This window comes from Harpia harpyja, chromosome 4 (genome assembly GCF_026419915.1).
Source record: "Harpia harpyja isolate bHarHar1 chromosome 4, bHarHar1 primary haplotype, whole genome shotgun sequence".
In the NCBI taxonomy this organism is placed as follows: domain Eukaryota; kingdom Metazoa; phylum Chordata; class Aves; order Accipitriformes; family Accipitridae; genus Harpia; species Harpia harpyja.
In genome coordinates this window covers 78,559,248-78,586,592 of record NC_068943.1, presented here as the reverse complement: position 1 = coordinate 78,586,592, position 27,345 = coordinate 78,559,248, and the positions used below count along the sequence as shown (strand labels likewise).

At 41.4% G+C, this 27,345-nt stretch overlaps 1 long non-coding RNA gene across 1 annotated transcript; it reads left to right on the top strand.

Moving 5' to 3' along the window:
- The first annotated feature begins 13,353 nt into the window (after nt 1-13,353).
- On the top strand, nt 13,354-26,985 carry LOC128141059 (uncharacterized). Its single transcript, XR_008234885.1, has 3 exons — nt 13,354-13,449; nt 24,177-24,233; nt 26,875-26,985. It is a non-coding gene; the product is annotated as an uncharacterized LOC128141059 (long non-coding RNA).
- The last annotated feature ends 360 nt before the right edge of the window (nt 26,986-27,345 follow it).

Sequence of the window (27,345 nt, the reverse complement as noted above, 5' to 3'; positions counted from 1 at the left end):
AATAAGTTATTCCAGTAGAACAGCATTTTTGCCTACCAAGCTGTGTCTTCACCGTGGTTTGGCTAGAGTAGTTGTGTCCCATGGTGGCAGAATTTCTCCCTGCCTTCCCCACAGTATTCTAAAGTCATATGGCTGCCTGGCAAGGTTTAAAATGTAGACCTGGCTTTAGGAACATGCTCATCGGGCTTCTCGGTTCTTTGTAACTTCCCAATTGTTAAGAATGAGAATTAACACTCTTGTCTTTTTCTTGGAGGGCTTAGGATGATCCTTTCATTTTACTCTAAATTGGAGAGTGAACTCATGTCCACCTGCATACCACAGGAATAACACTGTGCCGTATGGTGGGAAGGGACTGTAGGAAATTAGAGGAGAGAAATATTAATTATTCAGGCAGTGTTTTCAGACTAGGGAAGTTCTGTGTCAGATTCAGTTACCTCCTGCTGCTGTTAGGGGGAAACGAGAGCTAAAGAAAAGAGCCTTGGTGAAGATATCCAAGTTTTCAATGCTCGACGCAAAAACTAAGTGGCACGGAGACAGGGAGAGTGTTTGAGGGTATATAAGTGGAAGAGGAGTGACACAGAGATAAGGAGGGTGCAAATGCTTAGAAGAAGCTTTATTGGTGTTTGCCCCTATCTTCTTGGTAGAACACCTTCCCTTCCTGCTCATTATGGCCAGGTATCCTGTGCGAAGGTGCTGTAGACTGAAAATGCAAAAAGGGCATGTTTAAATGATCGTGATGAAGAACGCTTGAAGACACTCAATAGCACTCCCAGTTCCAATTATATTACTGGCGAGATTGATTCTGCTGTCCGAAAACTGTTCTGATAAAAAAATGCTTTTCAAATGAAAACTGCATGACTTAAGCAGCAGCAGGATATGAAGGACAGCAAAAATATCTCCCATTTTTACTTCAGGCCCCTTCTCACCTCCCCCCTTCAAACCTGCTTGTTTCCCCTCTTTGTGTACAGTTCACCAGCTGTGCCCTGGGAGATGAGCTGGGGTGGGCTGCGTTCCTCACACCTCTGTGCAATGCACACATCGCTCTTCCAATCTGCCAGACTTAGCAGTATTTCTTGGGCCAGACTGTCAGGTTGCTGAGGATAACTGAGGGTTTAATTTGCAGTTTGCATTCTTTTCCTAAGTACTGCATGCTCTGAAGAGAAGTCGAAAGCAGTCGTATGATTATGAACTCAATGGTTCCATCCATCTATCTTTTAATTTAATAAAGTCAGCTCTGTCCAAAAGGTATTTCACATGTTGGGCACAGTAAGCTCATTTATATTGCAAGGGACAAAAATAACATCCTGTTTCTAGAGGAATGAAAAATGTGGTGAGCCTCAGTCTCTTCCTGCCAAATTAAATATTCTAATATTAAATCCAGATTTTTTTATTGCATCTAGATATGCATGTGGTCATTTTGTGCCTGAATATACCTATTTGGGGCATATAGTTTGCTGTATAAATTGCTATGTTTGCAATATAAATTAGGTACACGGTTCCATACTAGAATTTTCTATTTAATGTGTTTTACAAATTTAGAGCCTATTTACCAAATGTTAACCTAGACAATGAAACAGTTTGAAAGATGAGAGAAGATGTATGCTTTTGGTCTGAGAATTCTAGAATTGAAAATAAGGAGTTTTATCTTGTAGATTTGACTATATGGCTCAAAGTTTTAATTGTAAATACAAAAAGTGTCTTAAACGACTTCTAACCTTTGAACAACTTGGAAGGAATCGCCATTGGTGAATTCTGGCTATGTTACTACAAGGTAAAAAAGTAGTTGTGTAAATGAGGAAACTGAGGGGTGGCGTATCTGGTCTGCGAAGGCCATTTTGCAGTAAGAGAAGATGAGATTTTGAACTCATTTCTCTGCTTTTACTTTCCCCCTTCTTTTTTCCTGATTCCCGTGATGGAACAGGAAGCAGAAGTGAATTTTCTTTCAAATAAGGTTATTTGGCTTGAAAGAAAAAAAAAAAAAAAGACTAGGGAATGTTTTGAGATGGAACTTTAACCATCTTTTGTTTTAATTTTAAAATACTTTTCTGGCTCTCCTTAACATGAGGCAGATATTCTTAAGTGATACCCCGTTTGTTGTCATGTGATACAGCTTTTTTTTGTCTTCTCAGAACAGCTGAAACCAAACACTGTAGTAACTGATCATCAGAACAACTTTTTTCCTGTCTCCAGACTTCTAGTGTCTTCATCACTGTTATCTAGATGATGGTTACAATATCAGCAACTGTAAGAGTGTTTGTGTAGAGGATTATTCTCCTCCCTACCGCTCACCCATCAGTGTTGGCTGCTTTCTGTTTTGACTGAAGAGAGAAGCTACAGAGTTGTGCTCCCATCCCAGAGCAGCGGCAGACCCGCAGAGCCCTGACACTGGTCCCCATGTCCTCACCTCCAGTGCTGAAGAATGGGCCTGCCAATGCCCAGCTATTTGCTCGCACAACTTCAGCTGGGTCTCTTGCAGCTGCTGTCATTGTCAAGGCAGCAAGTTCTTCCTGTGTCAAGGATGCAGGTGACAAGCTAGATTTTAGTTAAGGGAACTAAACTGTAAGGCTGAGGCCTTGAAGGTGGCCTCTGATGTGAGGGGAAGAGCTGACTCATTTGATATTATGAACGCTTTTCTTTTGATCAAAAGAGGGCTTCAGCCTCTTGTCCAGCTTAAGACCCCAGCCTCTCTCCTCCCAGTCAGACTAGACAAAAACGTGCTGCGTGGACTCTACGAGTGAAGCCTCGACAGACCTGAAGTTGTGCAGGTCTCCTCTGTTAAACTGAAGATGCTGCTTACACCCCTTACGGTTGGCAGGATCTCCTCTACAGCACCACTGGGCTGGAGGATCCCCCAGCCAGCCCGCTGCCACCCTACCTGCCTGCACGGCCACCGCTGCAGTGGCAGTGGGGGTCGGAAAGCGGGTGCCCGCAGATGAGGGAAAGTGCAATGACCGTCCAGAGTCCTCTCCCCCAGTATCGTCTCTGCCTTTCCTGGGTGACTCACTGCAGGATGGGAAAATAGGTGGTTATGGCAGGCTTTGCCCCGTTGAGGGCAACAACATGCCCTGGATAATAAAAAATGAACTTTATATGAATGAACTTGGATAAATACATGAAGAGCTACTTGAGCTCTGGGTAGGATTTAGCATTGGAGAACAGGGCTTTTGAGAGCTCTGCTTTGACTCGGATGTGGACTTCTTGCCTTTGGCCCACTGTACGCTGGGTGATACCAAATAGTATCTTTTGGCTATAAGCTGGCAAAGGGCTTGGGTAAGCGAATTTCACCCTGCTTTCTCTTTTTACATCAGACAGCTACAGTCTCCAAGCTGAACCCAGGAGCTGTTTGCGGAGAACCGCTCCGATGAGCGGACATCCTATGCAGAACAGTGGGGCTAGGGCCTGCTTCGCCCTTTTGTGCGGGCTGGCAGGAAGGCTTACTTGGGCAGCCATATATGACTGAAACCGATTTATTCCATTGCCATTAAAAGCAGCTTTGAGGCCATGTTTGTTTCCACCTTTACTGTCTGTGTAGATGTTGCTTCTATAAACTGCAGTTTTGTCTATTCTTAAAATTGCTTTTCCATAGGATTTAGCCACCAGCTGAGGCCTTTAGGAGGATTTTGATTAACTGTGATGCAGTGTGCAGTCTGGCAGAAAGCAGCATGAAAGAAAGGTAAATTTTACCCCTATAAATAGAGCAAAAGTGAAAGCACAGGATTACCATTTGTCTCATTCTTTATTGAAGGGAAAAAACCCACACGTGAACTGCTGTCTAGCCTGGATTAGCTGCAAGGAAGCCAAGTCGTGCACCCAGAGAAAGTCCTACATGACTTCCCTCTGTGAAAGGGCTCCCACCAGTGTAAGTGACAGCAGAAAATGGGTCCTAAGTGCTGGAGGTGAAAAAGCACCCTCTCTTAGCTTTTGGAAAGAGGTTTATTTGTAGACACTTTCAGGTGACTTTCTGTAATTGTTCCCAAACGAAGGGAGGATTAGTTCAGATGTCACCAAACCGTGAGGAGGCCTGGTTGGCCTTTCATCCTGCCCCAGGCTAAGGGTGGGCCACATGGGCCCTGTTTGCCTGACCCAAGGCAAATATGTCTTGGCTCAGCGCTTGTTTCTATATGCTTGACTGAAGCAGAAGTGATTGTTCACAAATATGTGAGAGAAAAATGAAGCGGAGAAATGAAGGGGCAGCCTTTTATGCGTGAAAAGGGGAAAAGGCCACTTGAAAATTACTTGAAAAACCCCAAACTTTCAGGCTATTATATTGGCACAATGATAAGAAGTGCAGTCAAGGTGGTTTTAGAAGAATTATGCTCTGTGGAAAATAGAAAGTTCAGGCCAGGAGTTTAGAGGGGCTGGTTGAAACGAGTTGGCTCGTTTTGGTGTGCCCAGCTTGGGGCAGCCAGCTTAACAGTGTTCCCAAGGGCGGGCTGGGGAGAGAAAAGCAAAAGGGGAAAAAGGCACGTATGCAGATTGGCTTCTGGATGCTTGCTTTCTTTCCCCCTGGTATTTTGCATTTTAGGAATGTATTTCTAGTCACACAAGGAATTGCAAGTGTTTATAATACTGAGCAATTCTATAGTGATAATAGTACACCTGTGCAATGCAAGTATATAGGTGGCCACCTGGGTGCAAGTCTGTGGAGAATCAGGCTGAGAAAGCTTTCATTTTTCTCCATGAAATGCAAATGGCTTTCAATCAAAGGCCGTGTCTGCTCACAAACTGGCACTAGTTTAAAAGTATCTGTGTTCTGTAACTGATACAGGTAATTGATGTGGGTTTTACATAGACATCGCCTAGAGAGTTTCCTGATTTTGTTTTCCTGCCCACCAGGGTTAGAGATATATATTCAACCCCTATATTAAGATTTGCTTGTATGCTTAGGTGCTTATGTTCACAGTGCAAACCTTGATAAATGTTAGTGCTGTTGCACTTTCCTTAAATTCCCTGCTCCCATCATACAAAGACAGGCAAGTCTTCTTTCAATTTTCGTTTGATTCAGCTCTGCACTTCAGCTATAGGTTAAATGAAGATCCTCAGCTTCATGAAGTTAAAAAAAAAAACAAACAAAAAAACATTAAAATAATTTTCCTCTGCAGTTCTTGTTCTGCAGCTCTGACTTTAGTTTACAGCAAGGCCAACTTCTTGTTACTCTGAGAAAGGAGCATTTTTATTGGCTTGCTGCAGGGAGCAACCCTAGAATAGAGGACCAGATCCAGAGTCTTTAATGCATCATGTCATTTCTTTCAAAATTTAGTCTTGACTTTTTAATGCTTTTCCTGAGCGTTAAAATAGAAGACAGAATAGAACAGAATAGTTCAGTTGGAAGGGACGTACAGTGATCATCTAGTCCAACTACCTTTCAGTATGCAAAAAATATAAATCAGTATGCAAAATATTTTACAAATAAACTGTAATTCTTTCAAATTTGTCCCAAATTGTAGCTATTAAAACAACTAAAATGTAGGCAAGGTGTTTGGTTATTTTTTCTTGGATGATGCCACTATGCAGAATAAACTCTGGAAGTGAATGACATTTAGCTGAATAGCAAGAAAATAGAACCCATTTTCAGATGTTATACTTGGAACAGTGTTTATGTCTAGGAAGACCTGCATGTATGTAACTGTTGAAAGCTGGACTTTTAAAAAGATCCACTTCGGGCATAGAACTGCAGTCTGTAACTTCTGTTTAGGTAAAGACACCTACATTAAGCTATACATTCGTGGAGACTGGAATGTGCTGGGCAGTCCTGCTGTGGAGAGCGGCGGCTTCGGAGCTCCATGAAGGGCTGCCAACCTGCAGCTTGTGTGCAGCCACGTTGGCTTGAAGGCTAAGAGAGTTTCCTGGCATAAGCACCAGCTGCTTCCTGCTGCTTGACTTCTGTGCTAGAAAGCTTCCCTCAGCACGCTTAATTTACTAGCATCAGCAGCCCCTAAGAAGTGGTTTTTAGTCCAGCGTGTGAAGAAAGCAGTGAAAACGCTGAGAACAGACAGGTGTGCCTTGGCTCTCTGAAATGGCAGAGTATCCTGAATCAGCAGCATTTGTTTCATTCCTCCCTTCATTTCATGCCTCTGGAAAGATAGTTAGATCTGAAATATAAAGATGACAGTTTAAATGTAGTAATTGTTGCCTCTATCACTGGAATTATTTTAACTGAAAATGAACAGAAGGAACTAAACGTGTAAATAAATTGTGTAAATGCGTAAGTAAATAATTTCTTCACTCTTATTCTAAGGAAATGAGGTTTGTTTGTAATTCTGCTGTCTGTCCCTCTTTCTGTCCCTACGTTTGAACACACTGGCCAGTTTCATCTCAAGGTTCCAAAAAGGGTTGTGAAAACTGGTATCTGGCAACAGGAGTGTGAGTCAGGCACCAATCTGAAGGAGAGATTTCAATGCAAGTTCAAGTTGCCTTTTTTTAATGTCACTTTAAGGGTATGTTCAGCGTGGGCACTGTGAGGAGCCAGCACGTGAGAGCTTTTACCCAGCTCTTGGCACAGAGTTTAGGGATAATGGGCAGGAATTGGAAATTCAACAGTAAGGGAAGGGAAGTCACAGAGGATGTGGAACAACTATTTTTGTTATTGCTGCTACATTTTATTTTTTCATGTAATTAAAGTTGCTGTGCACTGAATTACTTACTGAATCTAAGTGCACCAGGTCCTGGGAGTATGACGCATATCTATCATTCAGTTCATCACAGGTCCAGAAAGACAGGAGCAGTGAAGAACTGAAGAGGGAAATATTTATAGTAGATCAAGATGACCAAGATGTGGACAATCATGTTGTCTGGATTTATTGGTTTTATTGTGGAAGAGGACCTGAAAGGCAGGAAATATTCCAGCAATGGTAGGTAGACATATTAAAAATTGAAGTTTTAGAAAGGGGAAGGATGTTGCTGCTAACAGTAATGGAGAAAATGAAATAACATAAAAGGAAAAATACAAGCTGTTCAGTAATAACTGCAAAGTTTAACATCAGACAAATAGTCATTCTTCCAGGGCAGCAGACCAGAAGTGTTATTAAATGTGTAGGGCTAAACTGAGGGAGATCAGTTTGGTATTGAGATGTAGATTTGTGAGCCATTTATCTAAAGGTAATAGTTATATTAGTGTGAAGAGAGGAGGCTCCCTGAGGATAAGATACAGAAGATGAGACACAGGATAGAGCTTTGAAGAGCTCTTGCAGACAAGGGACAAGAGACAGAGGAGAATCAGGAGCCATTAGAGGGTGATGAGAAATCCATATATAGCACATATGCACGGGCTGCAATGTAACACAGAGAGCGCTTTGTTGGAACTGGGGGGCATCAGAAGTGCCCATGGCTTGCTCCTTGCAGCCTAGATCAGACTTATGGGTGTTTCAGCTTGTCTGTTAAAAATAAATCGGATATTTCTACCTCACAGTATAGACATAACTTCAAAACTAGGGGCCAAAGTCAAGGTGAGTTTTAAAGGAGAAGAAAGGTGACAAGGAAGGGTGGGAGTCAGGAAGGAGAAATATAGTGCAGATTGTCGCAGGGCTGAGGATGGGACAAAACTGAGCGACAGACATGTGGTGTTCAGCACAGCAGAGGTGAAAAGGAAGAAGCCAGGATGGGTCAAGGAAGAGGCATTGATTGTGAGTGCGAATATTAGGCTTCGGAGGGATGAGGCAGAAGTTTAAACACCAAGGAAGGCCTGGGAGCTGGGGCTCCGTGTGTCTGTCGGGTGGCTACTGTAGTGTACTTGAATGTTAGTAGGTGAAGCCTACAGCTTCCCTCTCTTCCCTCCCACAACTGTTTCTAATCACAACAAAATAAATCCCTGAGCTTCTCCACCTCATGCTTCAGGCAGCCTTCCTTTCCCAGAGCAGTACCGCTTTATATGTGTCCAGTGCCTCTTGTCCTGAAAAAGCCCTTGGCTTTTCCTCCTCTTGGGCATCCCTGAAATGCACCTGCCTTAGGAGGAGGAGGCAGTCTGTGGACGGTGGAGCCTGGCCCCGCAGTGCAGGGGCCAGAGGAGAGGCTGCCCCTCTTGATGTGGAATAGCTTTTGAGGAACTGCACTTTCTGAGGACCAGCCTTGCCATCCCCACGCAAATACTCTTTAGCTTTTTGGTATTTTTTTCCAAAAAGCAGCTGCTGATAGCCAAGAAATTGTCATCAGTTGGATAAACAAACTTCCTTCCCTTCCCAGTCCACCTTCCACTCCCGTTAACTCCCAAACCAGAACCTCCTGAAGACCAGCCACTCCTGTTTTAACTCGAGACACAGCAGCTGAGGTTAACGTGAAATTCTGTTATCTGATGTTGTATATATTGATACTCACTTTGCTCTAAAGTTACTGTTAACCTTCACAGCAAATGGATTTAGATGTGGAGCAGCAGATGCCAGAGAATTTGGATAAAAATCAGGTATTGTGGGAATTTCTGGGAAACAGAAGCATGTATATAGGATAGATCTATAAAAATGGAGTTTGGGGATTGAGAATGAAAAATCATTGTTTATTTAGAACATTTAAGGCGGTTTATCCTAAAGTGTAATGGTGTTTTGGCAAAGACTTTCCCCCCTCCTCCCCGTATCAGAGACAGGGCATGGATTTGGCCTTGGTTTGAAATTAATTTCTATTCTTCACCAAGAGCTTAATGTGCTCTTGGTAAAGGTACTCAAGGGTGACCCCACTGTATTAGCTTGCTGATTATGAATGGAAAACAACCCATGTGGAAATTCATGCAAAGTAGCTGATATATTGTGAATAGACAGGTGACCCTTCTGACAGTGGGCTTCCTTTTACACACTTGGCAATGTTAAGGAATAAGCTTCTTTACACAGGGCTAATACAGGGAGATAATCTGAATAGCTATTCTGTAAGACAGGCCCTTAGGAAGTTATTTCAAATTAAGTATTTCCAGCTATCTCTGGAGTAAAACTTGATAATCAGGAAAAAAGTCTACAGTTGTTAACCACAAATGTTTCCACGAGTGGGGGAGTCTCGGATATGATATTGGTGGTCTCTTGACATCCCAGCAGGGGTGACTGATGTGGAGAATGGAGACCTGAGTCAGTTCATTTTCAGCAGCACAGGTGAGGAAGGCTGGAGAGCACCATAGGTCTTCATGCTTTTTAGCAACTTCACAGTGAAAAAGCAAACCACAGTATCACTTCTTTTGTAGAAAATCTGGGGTTATTCAGCGATGTAGTTTACAAAGAGTAACGTCTGAGGTCACATGCCAGCGTGGTCAGTGAGTTTCATATTTAATCTCATCGTCGTCTGTGGTGTGCTCTTGAGGCTGTGTCACTGGGACAGGTCCTTCCCTGTGGGAATTGGAAGTGTTCTCCCAGAACCCTGATGCCTTGTGCTGCCAAGGTCTTGATCTGTGTGAACCATCACTGTTTTCTTCATCAAGGTGGCTGCTGGGGGAGCAGGTCCTAATTTATTTTAAAATGTGCTTAGAATGTAACATGTCAACAGGGGTATTTTACTGTTTGTGTATATATCGGTCATTACCAAATCTCTTTTAAGTCCAGTGTATAAAATGTGTCATTTATGTTGTATGGAGTTCCATGTAGCTTATTAGTATTATCGTAATATACAGAGAGTTAGACATAGAGCAATACATAGTTTGCTCTGTAAAAGGCTTGCAGGTGTGTTTGGCTGAGGCTATACATTGCAGACCTGTTTTCTATCGCCTTGCTCTTGTGTTGTCATTTATATCAGTGCAAGTAGGTGTAAACTGCTGCTAATTCAGGGAGGTGGCAATGACTGCCCAAGGTGCAGATGAGAGAATCAGACTTTATATCTCTAATAACTGCTATTGCGCTGCAAAATATGTTCCCTGTTAATTTATCTTTCAGAGCACTTTTCAAACAAATAGCTACATCTTGTGGTGGGGTTTTTTTCGGTTGTTCATGGTTTTTTTGTTTTTAGTTTGGGGTTTTTTCTTAACAGAAGTGTATACTTTAAAGATTTGCTTTGTCAAAACTGTTTTTTGAGAATGTCAGCGATAATGCTGAAATCAAATGCAAAAGGAGCACTTAAAGGGACAGTTATTAAAAGTTATTTGTGATTAAGTTTTTTTTAATTCCTCCTTAAAAGCATCCTCAGTTTTGTCTGACATATGGACCTAAGACACCCACATTCCATTGTGAAAGTATCCCTAATGATGTGCTAGTTCTCGAGGATGTATCGGAGTGCTGCAGCTAACACCCGATAACACTGCTCACTCCAGTGCTGGCACACTTTGCCTGCTGGGTGCAAAATCTCTCCTGAAACAGATCTGAAGCAAGAAATGGGGATCTGCATTGACTTGCAGGACCATGTAGCAAGCAGCATAAAAATAAATTCTCAGTCATAGTCCTCTTTGTCAGAAGGCTTGTTAGAATGTCTGGCCCTTTCCCTCTTTGGATGTCTTCTTTTTCCCCTTGTTTCCTGCATGCAGGAAATGCAAGTGTTACTTGTCTTACAAGCACTTAGCAATTCTCTTTTTTTAGAGCATAATAGTTATGCATTGTGGCAAGATTTTGCTTTTTATTTTTTCACAAGACTGAAATTAAATCAGAGCTCCTATGTTTAATACATTAACAAAGACTAGGGGAGTTATAATGAATAACTTTGCTCTGAGACTGACCCTTCCTCAACTTTTGTTTTGTCAAAACGAAAGCACCCAGTTAAAGCAATGAACATCTCAGAGTTAAGGCCGAGTGTGCATCTGACAAAGAGCTACGAGATGCGCACGCCTGTGGAGGTTGCTGGAAATAACTCCCCTTCCTTGCTTTAATTCTTGTTTGCAGGCTGCGTGGGGTTTCTGCAGGAAGAGAACTACAAGGACTTTGTTGTTTACAATGTACAATATATAGCTAACCTCTGGCACCGGGTCTGGGAGGCTGGTCTGCTGCTTTCTCTCTTTGCTCAGCTGGCCTCCTGCCTAATCTGCCTTCTGTAACTGGGATGCTTACAGTTACTTTCCCTTTCAGTAGCAGCTTGTGTTGTAGTGTATGGTCAGAAAGACACAGACAAGATGATTGTTTGTGGGTTTCTTTAATTAGACCAGCTGGAAAAAGGAGATGGTCTCTGAGGCACACAAACCCTTCTCCAGACTAAGACTAATGATCTTATAGTTTGAAGAACTCTAACCAAACTTCAAAGGGTGTTTTCTCCCTGACATATCTTCATCTAATCCCGTTTTTATTGATTATGCCTTAAGGCCAGGAGGGTTTAACTGATTATTGACCCTGTCTCCTGTCCAAGGGTCCATTATATTTCACCCAGCTGTCACATAGACAGGATGGTGACTAGTGTTTAGCCAAAGCAGGTAGTCCAGAGAGGCATTTGGTTTTGGTAATGACCTCAGCTGTTAGTATTTGTAAGTGCTCTTGGTAAAGTGCTCAAGTGAAGCAGGGTGCCTCTGTTAAAGTGACTAGATCAAATCTTCTGCTATGTGCACTTAAAAGCATTAAAAAAATAGTGGTTGCAAGGGACCTCTGAAGGTTTCTCATCCAACTTCTGCTCCAACTTCAAATCTAAATCATGCTGCTCAGGATCTTTTCTAGTTGAACTTGGCCTGTCTAGATACAGTCATTCTGAATCTGCCTGCTGCCAAGTGGGGAATTTCATGGGGAAATTTTAAATCAAATCCATTACAAAATCAAAGTGTATTGCATCCACACAGTTAGCATTGCCAGCCTAACTTGTTGAATAATGAAAAGCTGCTGACTGCATTCATTGTATTTTTATTCAGTAAATCATTATAATAAACTCTTTCACCTAAGATTCTGTAAAGTGATTGAGGCATTGACACGAACTTTTGCATGAAACTTGCCATCAACTGATCCAAATCAAACCTACCTCATGGCTGAGGTTTCCTTTGCTGCCTCAGTCGTGAACCTTTGCACCTCTGCCTCATGCCTGGAAGTGAAAATGTGCAAATAACTTACACTTAGGCTGCTTCCAGCAGAGCCAGATCCAGGCATTTCTGAAATGCCAGTGCAGTGCTGCTTGTATGCCACTCCTGAGAGCTGCAGGTGTAGCAGCCACTTGATCAACAGCGATTTGAGGCAGATGGAGGAAGCTATGGGAACAAACAGTGAACCAATGCAAATTGTACTACTGTAGGTCTCATGGAAGTGTAATAACCACTGGGAGTAAAATCACTGCGTTTAAGGTTTCATCAGAACAGCCTTTGCGCAAAGATTAATAGCGTCCTCTCCATCCCCCCCTTTTTCTATTGAAAGAGGGGTAAAGTGGCCTGAACAAGGCTTTAAATCTCTGTTTCCAAGCCCTAGTGTTTCAATTTTTGGTTTCTGAGCCAGATCTTGTCTCTTCATGTATACCTGCCTTTTATGAAAGATCTCAGAAAGAACCACTGTAATTTCCTAGCCAGTAAGGGGAAGAAAAAAAAAAAAATCATTTCAAGAGTTTTGAGGTTTTACTGTTGTTAACAATCAGCTTACCGCAGATGCTGTAAGTGATGGGTTGGTGCTACAGCTAAGCTGATATAATAGCTATTGCTGCCAAGTCCTGCTCCCCTCCCCTTCCTGTCCTTGGTCTCCTGCTAGTGCTTGTCTGACACCGAAGTGAGCCAGTTCACAGCTCAAACAAAAAGGAAAAAAAATATTCCCTTTTTTTTTTTTTTTTTGAGTGTTTCTTTGTTCTTTCTACTGACTTGCCTCCCTTGATTGTGAACTGGGCCAGGACTGTAGCTTCACGATAATTTTGGATTGATATAAGTGTGCTGTAAGGGAAGGTGTCACCCCCAGCTCTGCCCTGGTTGTGCTCCCACTGGAACTCACACCACCTGTGTTGGGAGTCAGATCTTGGTGCTGACCTGCAGGAAAATCATATCCCCACTCCACTCCCTAATTTTTCTTCAGGTTAGTTTTGAGCTGTTTTCCTGGTATGGCTTACTGTGTAGCTGTACAAATACTAGAAGGAGGGGACAGGACCTCCTTTAGCTAGTAACTTCCACTTGTTTTGGCTGAGAAAGAGTGTGGAAGGGCTACTTCAGCTATGCCCGTGTAAAACTGGACCTGTTTTGCTGACACTAGAGCATTTACTCTCTGCATCCACAGAAGGTAAATAAAAGCAGAATACACCCCAATGGAAAGAAAATATGTAGGATAAAAAGAGTGAAGTATGGAAAAACCAGCATGTGGTCCTGTTCAGAAGTCTTTTTTTTCTTTCAAAGAAATGGAGATTGGCTTGAATAAGAAAATATAATCTCTAAAACAGTCCTGCTTGTTATGTTAGTTACTTTTTTCCAGATGAAGATGCACTTTAGGATGGCACATCATGGGGCAAATACACCATCATGAGCTGAATATCCCATTCAGAAAACACATCCCTCTGACTTTGTTTTCTTTCTTCTGCCCACAGCGCCCAGCCAGAGCAGGGGGATCGGCATGCTGCCAACGTCCGCCTCGTCATAAACACATGAAGCCCCAAAAAGAAACTGAGCAAATATTTCCTAAGGTAAGTGTGAAAATCCCAGCCCTTGTTGGGTCCTTCAGCTGAATTTCACTCTATAATTACTAAGCTGAGTGTATGAAATAAAGGCCATGTTTGTCGGCAGTTTTTTCCAGTGGCCTTATCGGAGTTGCACTTGGTAGCCATTTCTACAGAGTTACTCATAAGTCAGTGGGTGGTTTGGTTACGCTTGGCTTCAAAGCACTCGAGAGCTGATTTCATTGCTGTAAAAAGTTATCTGAACTAAAAAGGAAAATATTTGTAACTTGTCAATCCCCACCTGTTGAAGAGGCAGTTGTTATAATCATCCTTCTTTTTATTCTAATGTGTCTTTTAAAAATAATAAAATAATCTTACCAAGTCATTCAAGGCATATTTTTTGGCTTTAATTATACTTTATTCACATGTCCGTAAGGTGCAAGAGGAGTAGTTCAGCCTTGCACAACATGAGGCTAATGTATCACTTGAGTTGTGAAGATCTTGCCTGTGCTTTGCACATAGGGAGGGATTTCAAGCAGGGACTACACTGTTCCCCCTCCTCCAGGCTTTCCGGTGAAATTCCCCATTCTAATGCTCTCAATAAAAAATATATTATACATCCCTAGTTCCAAATGCTATGCATATACTGGTTTTAAACAAGAGTGGCTGTCCTCCTTCTTCCTTGCTGCTGAGGATGAAACAGTACATTTTTTAATTGTTTTTTTCCTTCCTGTTAGTAGATACTGGGAGAACTTTGTCTGAATGCCATCTCTTTGTTGCACTGGACCATTGTTCAGGCCTACATTTAGTCCCACCTTTATAATACAATGATGTTTAGCCCTCCCGCTCCTCCAGGACAGATACTTCCATTCTTCAGAGCATAAAAGCTAAAGTGATTTCTTGGCCTATTGCTTGAGTTGTACCATTCCCATGGGAGGATCTCTCACTAGGTCCCCATCTTTTCTCATCTTCAAAGCTCCTTAAAGCTTTCCTTCTCCATTGCAGTACCCCATATTGCCTTGCTTTCCTAATATCCTCAGCTATTTTCTTCTCCACTACTGCCTGTATGTTGCTGCCTAAGCACTGCACAAGTTCTCTGACCTCAACCAGAGTGTCCAGCCTATGGTCATCCTAACAGCCCACCTCACTGCCCTGATTGGAGTGGGTCTCAAGGCCCAATATCACTTCATTCTTTCCCTTCACTGATTTTTTTCTGTGTCCCCCTCTCTTGACCAACTTGAGAGGTACAGCTCCTTCTTGGACATTAAAAACAGTTATTGCTACATAGGAACTACTATACACAAACCATAGATGCTACTCATAGAAACAGGTGGCTAACTTTAGTCAGAAGCAGAAAAGAAAATAGAATCTTAAGCCAGTATTTTAAATTTCAGCTTTAGCTGGAAGTGATGAAGTCTTCCAAAATGCCTTCTAATTCTTTACTAAAACACTGCTTCCCCCCTTCCCCACCATGATCTTGTTTTATCACCTGAAATATTGTATGTGCTCAGAAATTGTGTGTCTATTCCATTCAGCACCAGAAAAAGATTATATGAATGAGAGCTATGGGGCAGGCAACACTGAAGTCTGCCAGCTTGACAAAATGGTCAGTATCAGACCTTCAGAATTAAGGAGCAGACTGTTCCGCTGTTTTGTTGTTTTGGGGTTGTTTTTTTTGCTTTTGTTTTTTTTGGGGGGGGCGGGATTTGTGACTTTTTGTTTGTTTGTTTTTTAATTTACATCATTTCCCTCCCATCCCTTTGATATCTGCCTATACCATACCTGAAGAATCTTTATGCTCCAACTTACAGTAGAAAATGCCTGAAAAAAACCCCTTACTGTTGCAATGGAGAAAAGTTCATTTTTTATCTAAGAGAAAAATCAACAGCATTAATTATGGCTTTAAAACACAATGATTTTCTGAGTCTGAAGGTTGTTTGCCTGATGTATAGAGACTGATCTTGACAACAGCAATAAAAAGAAAAACTCAGCCAGTTAATTTGTTTCTTGCTAACATGGTGCTGTACTATTTGCCTTTCAAGATTCTTAATTGAAACATTTTTCAAACAGCTCGTTAAGCCTTTGGATGACCAGTTGGGTGGATAGTCCCTGAAATGTGGTCATATCTAGTTTTGTATTTGCACTCAGTGCATAGTGAAATGCACTCTAGAGCTTGGGACATTATTTGAGATAACAAGGCAAATTTAAGTAAGCTAATGAAATTATCTGACTTGGGCTAATGTAACAGCTAAAAATCAAATCTTCTGAACAGCGCTGGGGGAATTGCAGCACAAAGACAACCCTGTTTTTTACAGATTTTCTTCATTCATCTCTCCAGGATGGTAACGCTTTTTCTCACTGTGCCTGGGAGTCCTTTTTCCCTTTGATCACCATCTCACGGTCTTGCAGTTTCACTTCTCACTCTGGTTGTTTCCTCAGAATTCTTCCCACCTTCCTCTTGGTTGCCAGATCAGACAAGGTTTAGCCCTTGTCACGGTATCATGGATTTATCAAGTTTTAATGTTGTTCTTTAGCATTTCTTCAGTTAGAATTGGCTGAAAAAGGGAGAAAGGAAGAGATGGGAAATATGTTTATGTTTGAACTCCGCTGGTGTTCACGATGTGTTTTATTGGGTTTAAGTTTCACACGCTTTCAGCATTTTGATAATTTTGAAGTTGTTACAGTTTGAAAACAGTATTTCAATTTAAAAATAAAAGCACATAGACTTGGCTATAGCTTATACTTGTTTCAGTTGTTATAAGCTGGCCAGTTGGAATTCAAGAGAAATTGCAAACCCCAAATATTTTTAATTGAATGAGTTTGCAAACAAGTCTGGGAAAATCAAGGTGTACTGGAAACTTCTTATTCTCTGAATAAGCTAGCAGAGTTTTAAGAAGCAGGATAGCCCTGCTAACCTGGTGCTCCATCCACGTTCAGATAGGAGATTTAACCTTGCACTGCATTGTGCGGTGCCTCATTCAGCCTTAAAGTTAGTGTCTTTGATTTCAAACTAAGAAGGATCATGTCACAATAACATAACATTAAATGTTGGACAAATAAGCTGGTAGAAATCAGTTTGCTATCACAAAGGTACTTGTTTAAATCAAAATATATCCCACAACTACACTGATACAGAGCAAAGATGGCAACAGTCATCTGCAAAAACTATTTTGCCAGTGTGCAATGTTGATAACCATTATGTGTTTTAAGGAGCCTATAGAATTTAGTAAAGCAGGGGATGCCCTGCTGTGGTACATGTCACTTGCGGCATACAAGTCATCTCAGTGTAGCATGTGGCTGGGAGCTGCAGTTGCCACTGCCCCAGCTGTGCTGGGGAGGGCAGAGCTGAGGCTGGCAGAGAAAACCCCATAGCACAGTCCCAGTAGGATGCTCAGCAGCTGAACCCAGACAGAGTCCTTAATTGCCCGTGAGGAACAGGTGAGCACGCCTGGAGGTGAGAGGCTTACTCCTTAAGGTTTATAGCTGGCTTGACCAAACTGTGATTTGAGACATTTCAAAGGGGACTTGTAATGCAAAAATCAGGATGCTGCTCGTGGCACTCGCTGTTGCTGCAAGTATCCAGAAAAAAGAAGGTTGGGAATCTCAGAATAAAGAATCCTGCAGAAGTCTAGAGAAAGGCAGAACCTAAAAATCAGTCTGAGATAAATCTATTGTCTCAATTATTTTTATATTTCAGCAGCTCACAACCCTTAAGATTGTTTGTTTGCTTGTTTCATTGCAACCTCTCATTGTGAGATGAGGGTTGTGCTGCTGTCACTACCAAAGAAAGGAGTTGTGGTGCAAAAAGGCTGTATAGCAGGCATGTGGCCATTGAAGAGTCCCATGGCAAAGCAGATAATTTACCACAGTGTTCTGCAACACCCACACACCATGCCCAGTCTCCCTCAGCTTTTCAGTTTCTAACACACTTTTTAAAAAATTTATTTTCTTGTGAGAGAACAGACGACTGGCTCATCACCCTCCAGAGCTACAAGGTTAGAGCTTCTTTCTTGAAAAGCGGATGGTAGGGCAGTTTTCATGAACTATGTAACGTACAGCTGGGAAGACATTTTGGGACAACACAAACATGAGAAAGGCCGGTTCATGTAATTTAGGTGGCTTGTGGGTGCAGCACAAAGGCTATTGAGGTTTGCTGAGTTTAAAAGATTTGTTTCTTGTGCTGCTGTTAAAATGTATCTGCTGACACAGATGGGGAGGTTATTACAGACTGCTGCAGGATGGGTAGCTAAAGATTAGTCTGGGGGTCAAGGGAACCAGCAAAAGCAATTATTCACGAGCTCACCTTACTCTTCCTTCTGACAGCTGGGAAATAAGTTTCTAGCAAAAATATAGAGAGTTGTTACCTTCTCTATATCTCTTTCTCTGGTTCTCTGCTGTACATGGCTACTCAGGCAGTTCTGTTCCTGAGTTAGGTTTTTGAGCTTTGATTGCTTTTTTTGGATACAGACCATCTTTGTGGAGCACTAGGATGAGCAGTTTGTGTTATATTTCCATGCTGAAGGTAACTGGCACAGTTTCCACAGCAGTTACTGGAAGAGAGGAGAGACAGTGTCTTAGGTGTACCAAGTTCTCTTGAAATTCTGTTGTTAGAACTGGACTTAGGAGCAACATGAAACACACGCGCATCATTCCCTAATGTCCTTAGAAAGGGCACTTGATCCATTTGTTTGTCAGCAAAGCCATGCCACGCCAGTTCTGAGCAAGTTGTAACTGCAGGCATGGAGAAAACCACACTACATTCTTCGTTCTTGCAGACAATAAGGTCCATTCTGGTTCCCACTGGCCTTTCTTAAAGAGATGTCCTGCTATCTCACAACTTCAGATGCTGCTCAGTAACACAATCAAATGCTGAAGCGGTAGGAGGAGCATAATGCCCCTGGTTCCAGCTTATTTATGGTTGGCAGTGCTTTTCTTCAGGTTTGTGATTGCTCCCAGTCCTGGTTTGAGTTTCTAGGAATTGCTGCATCAGAAACGGTTGTTCAGGGAAATAAAGTATTAGGAAAAAAAACCCCCAACATGTGAGCAGGTCGGGAGCCTGAAATTCATCTACCACTGCTTGCTGGAGGGGGCATAGCCATCATGTAGGTCTAGATGGATATGCAGTTCCAGAACTGAACTTTGAGCTTTGGGCAGTGCCCAGCAGCTCTGTATCTTTAGGAGTTGTAGCAACAGAAATTGTAACTCTCTTAGAGAATTATGTTTTTAGACAAATCCCTACGTTGCTAAACTTTTGATATAAGTAAATGATGTATGGACAGACAGCAGAGATGACAGTGCAGCCGGCACTTTTCTGCCTCAATAGCTCCTCTTAAACCTCCCATCACCTCACAATATGTTCCTCACTAGCTACTTCTGTCAGTCTTTATCCGCTCACTCTTTGTTGGCACCAAAATGCTGCCAAGCTTTAAAACACTGATGCAAAGGGCCAGGGTTAAAATATAGATGCCTAAAGATTGGGGTGCTAGGGGATGTAGGACCTAGAGGTTGCAGAAGTGCTAACGTCCCACACCTAACTACGGGCTCGGAGATGGCATTTAAAGCCCAAAAGCAACTGTTCAGGCTCCCTGTCCTAGTGGGAGATAGGGACACTAGTTGGGCACTAAGTATTTTGTGAAATCTGGGTTGTGCCTCGGTGTGTGGATGACCTGCAAATTTAAGTCCCATTGATTCTGAGTAGCAGAGAATATTGTGTGTCACTTGTGTGTCCTGGAAAATGATTCCTGTGGGCTAGCACCCATTTCTAAAAATTTTGAGCTGGAGTTGTTTAAAGTTGTTCTTTGGGCACAGTTCAGATCACAGCTTGAGCAATGTTGAAAATAATGCAGACTTTCAAGTGATTTTTATAAGCTAAGAGTTTTAGATGTTGGTTATTACATTCTTCAGTTATTTCAAGAACAGCAGCAAATTTTTGTGCTTTTTCCTGTTTCTTTTCAGCAGTTGGTCCCCTCTGCCTTCTCCGCCTTCGTTGCCCAAATATAAATGGGGGCAGAAATTCTCAGATTAAAGCTTGTGACATAAATGAACCCCTAATGATTTGATTTTTGTTTTCGTCTGTTCAGTCCACGTAATGGGAGCTGGCTGCTTATCATTGAGTAAGATCATTGAATGATTTAATGGGGGGTTAAATGAAAAGTAAGAGTTTTCATACTGGTGTGATGCAAATCCTGTGTCCAATTAAAGCCTCAAAGCATTTTTTAAAAGCTGTATAAAAGGTGAATCATTTCTGTAAACAGCCCTTAAAGTGAAAACCCAACACCTTTGCTGTGGGAGAAGTAATACGATCTCAAATACCTTTGCAAACAAAGAGTCCCTTGCCTTCTGCGAGCTGCTCTCTTTTCTCAGCAGCTCAGCATGGGGTGCCAGAAAAATCATTAACGGGCCCATCTTGCACTTCTGGCTTTTCCACACCTGCGTATCACGATCCCTGCTGTAACTTTATGGACCGTGAGGAGGCAGGTTTGACGCCATGAAACACAGGCTCAGCTAACAGCTGCAGGATGGGCAGAAAGCCAGACAGTAAAATGTAAAGAGGAGGAAGGAGAGGGATCACCTTTGAAGTTTACAAAAAAAGCATGACTTTGACCACTTCCTTTTTTAATTAGCTGTCTCAGGTACCTTGAGCCAACAGTTTGAATGGAAACTGGGGGGGGTGTTCGTTGGAAATGCTGAAGGTAATACTGTAAGGTTTTCATCTGTATGTGACTACTGTTTTTTAACTTTTTGGTTTGGGTTGGGGTTTTTGTGGGTTTTTTTGCTTTGTTGTTGTTGTTAAGTTTAACATCCTAGCACAATACCAGGGAAAAGAGCTTATTCCGTTTGGGAATGCCTGAACTACAGCTAAAATCTGTACGTTGCAGGTGTGAAAAACAACATTAATGCAGTGTTGAAAGTTAGGATTTTGATCATGCTGTAGCCAGGAAATTCATGATTACCATTCCCATGGCAACCAGGACACACCTCAGGGGTACACAGGTAGAATTTTTTTATACATGTATATAGTGTTAACTTTTGGACAATAGCCATGCTAGCACCAGGAGGTTGCTTTTGATTTGCTTTACTGTAGCTGAAAGCCGAACTGAAGGGATCCTGTAGAGGAATTGCAGTTGCTGCAGGAACCAAACTTTCCTGTGCCCTCAGGAGGCCAGAAGTTCGTTTTGGACTAGTATGTTCCTTGTACTCTCTATGGACGTTAAAGTGTGTTCAGGGAGAAAATAGAAACTGTAGTTGTCATCCATGTAGGAACTACAAGCATTTAATTTACAAGACTGTAAACCAAGAGTAAGTGCATTGATATTCATAGTCTGCATTAGGGTCAGATCCTTGTACATAGGAGTGTTTTTTCTAAGATGTACTTTTGTGACTGAAAAGGCTTACACTTAAACATGCTTTAAGGATAAGGAATTCTATTTGTGCCCACAGAGGGATGTATAATTATTGATATTAAAACAAGTATTTCTTGTAAGGGGGATTCAAATTATTTGCATATTCTTGCTCATGCAATGATAGTGATACTTCACGGTAGGTGTTAAGAGACCTAAACACTCAAAAGATTTTCCATTTCTTCTGCTGCAAATTTGGCAAAGGCATTCTCCAAATGGAAGACTACTGCTGGAAATAAAAAAGGAAACCAAACATATTTTGAAGTGCTACAGCTCCTCTAGGAAAGCAGATGCAAAATATGCCCTAACTTATAATTTTAATAATAAATATAACACACTAATAATTCAAAACTGAATGAGCTATCTACCAGGCTGAGAATTTCTATGAGGCGATTAAAGGATAATACAGTCAAATCCTGAATACATTCAGTGGGTATTGCTCAAGCCTGGGAAAATTCATTTGGGAATTTATTGGAGATGCAAAAAATCCTTCAGACTGGAAGGGAAAAAGAAAAACCCAACAAGATGATCTGCTGTCCTGCTGTAAAGTGCAAATCTCACAGTAAAGTCCAAGGGTGCAATATCAATGACGTAAAACTTCAGTGTGATTTGTAACTGCAACAGGCCTGAGTCTGTTCTCTGCTTGGAATTAAAAAAGAAAGAAAAAGTAACACTGGATATTAGTAAAATCCACTGAATCCAGGTAGAAATGTTTCAGCTTTATACAGGAGGTGAATCTGGTCCAGTGTGCCAGTGTGTTTTAAAAGCTTCAAAAAAGGGCAAAAGGGGACACCAAAATGTATCGTGTTATACACAGCTGGCTTGTGTAATTTAAAAAGTATTTTGGAGTCATTCTTTTCTTTTGATGCTTTCCATACAATGTTTTTAAACAGAAAATTAAAAAGAATGTTTTAACTCATGCTTATAAACTGTAGTTGAAATACATAATCTAATACATCACAGGTAAAGAAAAAATTTATGTAAATTAGTTTAAGCTATTATTTTATTTATTTTTACAGAATCTATTTATAATACTCTAGTATATACTCTAGTATAATAAATCTGCCTGTCATTCCTTGGCGTTTGTTTTTCTGTCTCTGGACATAAGAATTAACAGAAAAACATACAAGAGCATGTAGACAGATGGTTCCCTCTAGGTGATACATCTCCCAATACAGGAGTGTTGATTTTATTTTTTAAGATTAGGTACTGTAGACAGACTTCATGGTGTTTTCAGAAGTGATTTCTATAGACTAATGGCCTTTAAAAAGCCTGTCTAGTTTACGGGTTGTTGCACTCTTTACTTAGTTAAGCATAAGACAAAAATTGTTTCCAGATATCACATTACAATAAATTATTATGAACACATAACAGCTCTGTGTAGGGGATGGTAGAATACAGGTGAATCAATAGCTTACTCATAAGTTTTTTGTTTTATTAAACCCTTGTCAAAACCTGCGCATTTTTTGAAGGGATGAGGATCTTGGAAAATTATATTAACTGCAAATTTTTTAGGCTTACTAGGCTATTGGAACTGTAGAACTGGAAGGTTCTTTTCTTCTAAAGAAAAGATAACCTACTCCACTCCCCTGCCCAGCGCAGCCTCAGATAATACCCACTCATCTTTGACAGATATTTATCTAACTTGTTCTCAGGGACCTGCTCTCCCTGTCGAACTTGGTCCAGAGCCCCCCTCTCCTTACCATTAAAATGTATTTCTCAGCCTGGAACCTTAACCTTCCTGCGACTTAAGCCCATTCCTTTTAGCATTTTTTTTCCAGGGAATAACTAACTAAATAAAAAACCCTGTAATCTCCTTTTCACAGGTTTGCAGACCATAGTGTCTTCAGTCTTTTCTTTGTAAGCTAACACCATTTTATTTGCATTTTCTAGACCTCTGTTCACCTTCATTGTTCTCATTGTTCTTTTCAACTGTTCTGTGTTTCTCCTGAAGTGCCTCACACACAACTGGCTGCAGTACTCCTCTTGAAGCTGTAATGCAGCATATAATTGAATTAGGTTTTGTGATTTCCAGGCTGGACTTATGCTTATAGTTCTTCTTGCAGTGTTTAGGTTTGCTAAGCTTGCAATCCTCAGTAGCCTCTCAGCTTTCCTCTCTGTAGAGCTCACTCTCTAACCAGCTGTTTTGCAGCCTGTCTTCATGTAGTGGATTATTCTTGCCTGTGTGCATTGTCTTGCATTTGTCTGTGCTGGATAGCCTGCCGCTTCTTCAGACCACACTTCCAATTTGTCAAAATCACTTTGTATTCTAAGCCCAGCTTCCCAGTAGTCTCTTCCCACTTGGTGTCATCCACAGGTTTAATAAATGCAGCCACTACTCTGTCACCCAGGTCACTGCATGATGTATTATGGACTCTAAGATTAATACAGGAGGAATATAAATATATTTTGTCAAAAGGATTAAAACTGTGTCTAGTGGTTCTAATAGTCGTCCTCAGAATACTAAACCAGGATCCGCAATGGTGAAGTGTGTAGATGTGCAAGGGCTTATGGCCTAGAAAAAAAGGAGTTGGGAAGTAATATGATAAAAAGCAACAAGATCTATCTTCCTGATGGAAACACAGCCCCACTTCCTAATAATGTAGTAGCATGTCTAGTGACAGAGGCTAGGCTCACTTTTCCCATGTGTCTTTGTTCCAGGTGGTTTATGAATGTCACCAGAGTAAAAGTCTAACCCCTGCCACAGCTCTCCTTTTTACACTGCATTAGGGTTTGGATGATGGCTGTGTTACCCTCACCAGCTGACTGCCTTTTTTTGTACTGACACAGAGGAGAATGTTTGTAAGGCATGCCCGGGTGAACCAAAACTGAAGTTGTGACTCATTTTCTCCTCTCAGGAAAGTAGAACTGAGTTCTGTGATGTCTGGATCAGAGAGATTACTTTTCATAAGGGACCCAGAAATAGATTTGTTATTCTTTTGGTACCTTGCAGCCCTAGCAACACGGGGGTCACTAAGTCCCACAGGTTAAGGAGAGCAGGTTGTACTGGGTTTGGGGACTGTCTAGGAATTACAGCGAGTGGTGGGGAAAAAAATAAAAGGCATTTTCCTTCATATCAGCACTGAATGAGTGCGGTAGCAGACTGCAAGCCACCATGCTGTTTTGCAGTGTGATGCTTTGAATGAGCCTTCACACAGGTTTTTCTTCTTTTTAAAGTTTGAACTGTTGTCAAATTCTTTCTCAAGGTAAGAATGGTGAGATCTCATTGGAAGATGGTAGAGTATTGCACACTGAAATACAGTCAGCAGTCTGCAATCACTGTTTATCCTGTTGGGCTCACTTTTTGCTATTTGTGTTTTATGCTAAACCTGAATGTTGGATTATGTCCCACAGTTGCAACTTTCTGGGCCCTCTGAATTGCAGAGAAGACCTGAAGAGCCTTGTGAGGAGGTGAGTTCTCCCAGCAAATCTTCACAGCATCTCTCTGTTACCTGTGTTTTCTCCTCACTCCCTCACCCCCCAGCCCCGACAAAAAAAAGTTTATTTGAACTCTTGTAATTATATCTGTCTGGGACAACAACCAAAGTGTCAAGCTATCAAAGTGAAATTCAGAAAAGTCAAGAGCAAGTAGAGACTTGAAGGGGCAAAAGGGAAGTAGAAAAAAAATGCTGGTCTTTATCATGGTAATAGTAATGAAGCCAAGCTGAAAAAGCCCAGACAAGGGGCTGAGTTACTGTACTGTAAACTGCTTCCTTCCACTGGGCTTCACAAGGCAACTTTACTGAGCTGATTAGGGAACCAGGGAGCCACTCCGCTGGTTTCTGACCCTTGGGGAAGCTTGCCAAGCCTTGGGACTTCTGTCAGTCGGGTATTTCTGGTTCTTGCTCCTGGGAAGCAAAGCAGCAGGAAGGACTAAAGAAGCAAACCGCTTACTGTTTACGGGTGGGGAGCGTTTGGGTGGGCAAAACAACATTTCTTCTGCTGGAGAGCCTCTCCGCAGGGGGCTGAGTGTCCTCACCTACTGGCTGGTGGCTGTGCTGGTTGGGCCCAGCAGCAAGCTGTAGGAGGTAGCCCTCAGATTTCTCTTGCTGGCCCCCTCTCTCCAAGCCTACAAGCTGATTTGGTGCTTGGGAGCATGCCAGAGACGGGTGTGAGCACTGATCCAGAAGCGGTCAGTGGAAAATGATTTCTCAGCCCAGGCTCCAGCAGCACAGGAGGTTCCCTTTCTGTGAAGCTGCCCTGTAAGCTCCCTGCCTCTCTGCATGCATATCCCCTCAGGGCATCTAGCCCTTCAGGGATGCAATCAGGCTTCTAATGAATTAGGCAAATTGACTGCAGGGGTAAGCTATTTCCTATTCATGGCAACAAGCCTGGGTTGCCTTAACTCCATATTTCCCAGGAGCCCTGATCCTCCTCACCTTGGTGTTTTTTTCAGATGCTTGAAAGACAAAATTGTGAAAAAGTGGAGGAGCTTCTAGTAAAAGTGGACATGCTCTGTTACTGCAGAAAGCAAAATAATATAGCTAAGTGTGGGAGGAGTTGGGGGACCCTTTAAAAAATAAATATTCATTTGGATTCAAAGGTGAAGGGACAAATATTCCAGTAAGCAGATATAGGAGCATTTGCTCTTTAAATCCCAGTCCTCCAAAGACACAGTGCACATGAGCAGTCTCACAATTACTCATAGAACTAGTGCTGTTATGTATTTAAATCTGTCAAGCGGTTAAATAACAAGCGGTTATGGCATGCCACTTACCAAATACAACTTTAGAAGTCCTGAGGACAGAAGTTCCAGATGAAAGTTAAGCTGCACTTTCACTCTCTGTTGTTCTTCATAGCAGGGATTTATTTTTACCAGGCTCTGCAAGGAGTTCTGCATAAACAAGTCACTGAAGTCCCAAAGACTCCACATAGGTGCAAGCATATTGGAGGGTCAGGGCCATAGAATGTCACATCTGTTCTTCTTAAACATTATCTTAGATATACCAGCCTATTGGTTTCACAGATTGTTTCCAAAGATGACATCAGGCTACACTATTGTGCCTGGTTTCATTTGCTATTCCAAGAGTTTTATTCAGTATAACTTATTGCCTAGTGTTACATACAGAACAGAAAAGCCAGCCCGCACAGTACTGCAATCAGTTGCTTTCAGTGCATAGCTGAGCCGGCCACCAAGCATATGGCCCTGCTCTTGTTTCTGTACAGTCCTACCAGTTGCGTTAGACTCACTCTAGTGGAAGACAGAATGCTGAAGGTGGTGTATGACGAGTCACCCACACCAGTAATTTATATATTAAAAGTGAATCCTGCATTTTAAGAATGATTCCTGAAGTCTCCTGAAGCCCAATTCCAGGGCCTTAGCTTACAGTTGGTCCTCAAGTCACTCAAGAATTGTAGAGATCAAATAACTTGTTAAAATACCTTGTTGATTTTTTTTACCAGATTTGCTTCCTTCAGGAGGCAAGAAAGCTGGTGAATTCATACAGAAAAACAAAATTAAGAACTTGATGAATTTGCCAGCATACACATATAAAAATTAAAGATTGCTGCAATTGAAAATTACTACTCAAAGTCATTAATGACAGTTTATCTATTTGTTGCAAATTACAAGCTGAACATTGCATGCCGGAGTGACACAGTCACACAGTGAAATAATGAAAGGCAGAGAGTATTAGTGACAAGTCGTGTTTGCTTGCTGGACCCGTCAGCAGAATAGGGGAAGTTAAACACTATGTATTTTCATATACATAATATAAAAATTATGTTTTGTAAAGAATATTAAATCTCTCTACAACTCTTCCAATATGGTAGAAAACTGTAATTTAACCATAGGGTTTTTATGTTGGATTTTTTGTTGTTGTTGTTATGGTATTTCTGAGTCTAATTCAAGGCTTCATCAAATACATTCAGTGAATAGGGATTTCAGGGAGTCATTAAATATCAAGTGTTATACAGGATTATAAAGACGATGTTTATCTCCTAGTTGATCCAAATATGAAAATTCCTTTAAGTAAGCTTACAGTTTATAATAATGTTTATAATAATGACAGTTTATAATAATCACAGTTTCTAATATTTTTTTGACCTACAGTACAGAGCCACTAAAAGGAGTAAGAAATATTTCCAACATGAAAGGCGCCTTTTCTACTTGCATCATATGTATAATCTTGCCTTTCTTAATATGGCATTGTCCAGGAGGTCAGTTACTGTCATTATATATGAAGATATTTAAATTTATCTTATATGAAGACATTTTCAGGTCCTCTGAGTTTTATCTAAGATAGCAAATAGCTCCACTGTTTAACAGATTTCTGTTGAATTTTAGAAGATGTTGTTATACTAACATTTGTTTTACAGGCATTTATTTTTGTTTCCCCATTTGCAAAAATGATGGCAGGGTTTTATTCACAATTGTTAATCAATGAGTACCAAAATGATGGAGCAAAAAAATGTCACGAACATTAAAAATCATTAAAATAAGATGACTTTACTGCTCCCATGTTAACCATGTGCTCAAAAAAAGAAAGAGACCAGCCAGTAAGTACTTGAAAAGCTGATTAAA